We start from the raw sequence: 3,310 nt of genomic DNA, 5'->3' as shown, positions 1-3,310 counted from the left end.
TATTAATTATACTCCCTTCATTGTACCAAGAACAACACCAACCATCATCCCACTAAGTGAAATCTTTTTCTCTATTGTGACCTATTGTGTGTCATATTTTCATTTAATTCTAATAAATTAAGATCGTTTTTTATATAACATAACCAAGTCTTTTTTGGTCTACCTCTACCTTTCTTAGCATGGGTCGAATCTAATATCTACTCTCCTAACCGGATCATTAGATGGTCGACGTTTAATGTGACTAAACCATCTAAGACAACTCCATATAATCTTCTACGCCACTGGAGCTACTCCCAGCCATTCACGGGTACATTAGTTTTTCATTTTGTCTCTAAGAAATCAAGCCACTCATCCACCTAAGCATTCTCATCTCAACAACACGTAACTTAGTTTCATGCTTCTCTTTATAGGCTAACATTCTGCGTCATAAAGTATTGCAGGTCTCACCATCTTATGAAACTTTCATTTAAATCTAAGTGCTACTTTTCTATCATATAATAAGCCCGATGCATTCCTCCACTTCAATCATCCAACTTGAACTCTACTAATAACATCTCCATCTATATCCCCATCACTTTGAACAATAGAACCAAGATATTTAAAATTATCACTCATTTTAATGATATGATCACCCATTGTTACAACTCTGCTACTAGATCTATTATTACTAATATTACATTCCAAGTATTCTGTTTTAGATCTACTCAAACAAAGGCCTTTATACTCTAATGTAGAATTCAATTTTATTCTGAACTTTTTCTCTAGTCCTATCCACAAGAAGGATATCAGCAGAGAAAACATACAACAACGTACATCCTCCTGTAAATGTCTAGAAAGTGCATCCATAACTAAAGTAAGAAGATATGAGTTTAAAGTCAATCTCTGATGTAATCCAGCTAAAACAGGAAAATACTTGGTCAATCCTCCTTCTGTTTGAACATAAGTAACAACTCAAGTATATATATCTTTAATGACTTAAATATAAGTCACATCAGTGTCTTTTCTTATCTAAAACTTTCCAAAGAACTTCTCTTGAATATTTATCTCCAGCTTTTTTTTCTACATAAATAAAAATCTTATGTAGATCCTCCTTGCTCTCTGTGTACTTCTCCATCAAACCTCTCAATAAATGTATAGCTTCCATGGTAGACTTGTCTGATATAAATGCAAACTGATTATGAGAAATATTTGTATCACATCTTATCTTGTATTCAATTATTCCTTCCCATAATTTTATAGTACGACACATTAACCTAATTCCTGTATAATTTGCACACTCATTTACGAAGAACATAAGCATAATTTTTTAATAGAGAATCCCAAGCATCGCATTCAAGAATGTTATTAACCCATGAGGGTTCTTCATTGAAATACTTGATCCTACAAAACTTAATAAACCCTCTTTAGTTAATTAAATTTATCGGGGGAAATTTATAGGATAAAACTAGTTTGTTGTTCCATCTCGGGATACCTACCTCCCTCCCTCTATCTCGACGGCATAGAATTTCAAGCAAGAGCTCACCTATAAGCAGAAACGAGCTGGCAACAAATCGAGATTGATAAACCCTACCTTGTACTAGGTAACACCGCAATGGAGAAAAAATCCACAAACCTTATCCCAGAGGGAAAATCTTTACCTTAATCGGTCAAAATTATAGACTACAAAAACAGGACAAGGGCGAGAGATACAGAATCAAAGTAGAAATCGCAGCGAACATACAAGGCCGAGCTATCCTTTATCCATTAATGGAAGCTGGAGGTCAAATTCCGACGGGAGTCCACAATTCCTCACCAGTTCGTTAACAGCGGCGTCATTTGAGTTTACGGTTCGGGTTCCAATTCGAGTCCAGTTAGGGTTGGAAACATAAATATACGAAGGCACATTTACAAACCACATTATTCTTTTATGTTTACATATCTAAAATCATACTTTAATATTTATAATATTATCATATTAAAATATCATATTTGCTCAGACCCTTTCGCATCACTTTTGATTTTACCATTATTATATATATATATTACTTTAAACAATATATATTTGATTTATTGCATAATATTTTTGTTAAAAATATTAAAAACATCTAAAAGGTATATTGAATATTTTAAAAATAAAATAATTGATTTTCAAATTTAAAAAAAAACATGCAAAAATATGTATTAAACAAATATGTTTTAAAAATAAATGCAAAGATAAAGATAAAAAATAAAAGATCTCGTCTAAACTCAAAAACTAAAATACGACTAGACATTAGATAAACTGCTACGAAATTTTTATAACCCTCTTCTAATTATCTTCATCAATAAATCATAATCAATTAATATTTGAACAATGATCTAACACATTGAGCAATGATCTTATCATGATTTAAAAAACACTTAAACACTATTGATTCTAATAAAATAATCGTCTGCTCACATTTGAGTCATATTTGAACAATACTTTAACTTTAAATCATCATCAATTTTATGTGATCATGTTTGATGATGTTTTAATCATGATTCAATTGATGTTTGACAATTATTTGTAGGTGGTTCTATGAATATTCGATTTTAATTGATGATGATTTAAGAGATGACTCAATCATGATTTAATTACAATTTGATCATTGCTTAATCATTACATAAAGGTTATTCAAATATTAATTGATCATGAACAATGGTGATTAGAAGATGTTTTGATTAAGGGTATGTTTGGGGTCGCTGCAGCTTAATAATAAGTTGTTGTGTAATAGCTGCCACAGGAAGCCGCCGCGTAAAAGCTACTGCAGATAAGTTGGATTTTTGTTTATTTTTTGCAGTTTGAAAACAGTTATACAATAGATGTTTATGGACAAATAATAATTCTGCTCTTATAGAGTAATGATGTTTGTAAAAAAGCTATTCATACTGGTACATTTCATATTTTAGGGCAAATATTCAATCCAGAACATTACAAATCAAAGAGATACATCTCACTAAACAGTGTGTAGCATGACTACCAAAATTACGAAAATAACTATTGAAATAACAATTAATAATATGATAACATCATTTCTAAAATGCAGATAACGTATGTTACGAGATATCCTCCAGGGATACTCTCTACGTCTAATCCCTTTTGACAGTGGAATCTTCTAGCCCATCTGCCTACCAAAAAATTTACAGTCATCTGTGATTCTCTGTGGGTACTTGTAAAACTGTCTCTTGTTGTTATGTGATTGACACGAAGTGAGCAAGGAACACTGAAGTCTGCAATAGCAGTGCAATTCTCTGAAGGTACCAGTAATCCTCAAGCTCATCTTTCATGAAGGCTTAAAAACACAAACTC

At 31.7% G+C, this 3,310-nt stretch overlaps 1 protein-coding gene across 1 annotated transcript in view; it reads right to left on the bottom strand.

The window, feature by feature from the left end:
* The window catches only part of LOC110039194, a 39,268-nt gene extending 37,553 nt beyond the window's left edge, over positions 1–1,715 (bottom strand). The window contains exon 1 of the mRNA XM_020744181.1: positions 1,638–1,715. The gene's annotated coding sequence lies outside the window, so the exon portion shown is untranslated. The remainder of the gene's footprint in view (positions 1–1,637) is intronic.
* Positions 1,716–3,310: the final 1,595 nt, after the last annotated feature.

Source organism: Phalaenopsis equestris, unplaced genomic scaffold (assembly GCF_001263595.1).
Source record: "Phalaenopsis equestris unplaced genomic scaffold, ASM126359v1 Scaffold235745, whole genome shotgun sequence".
Classification (NCBI taxonomy): Eukaryota; Viridiplantae; Streptophyta; class Magnoliopsida; order Asparagales; family Orchidaceae; genus Phalaenopsis; species Phalaenopsis equestris.
Note: the sequence above shows the minus strand (reverse complement) of the source record. Positions and strands in the feature narration are given on the sequence as shown.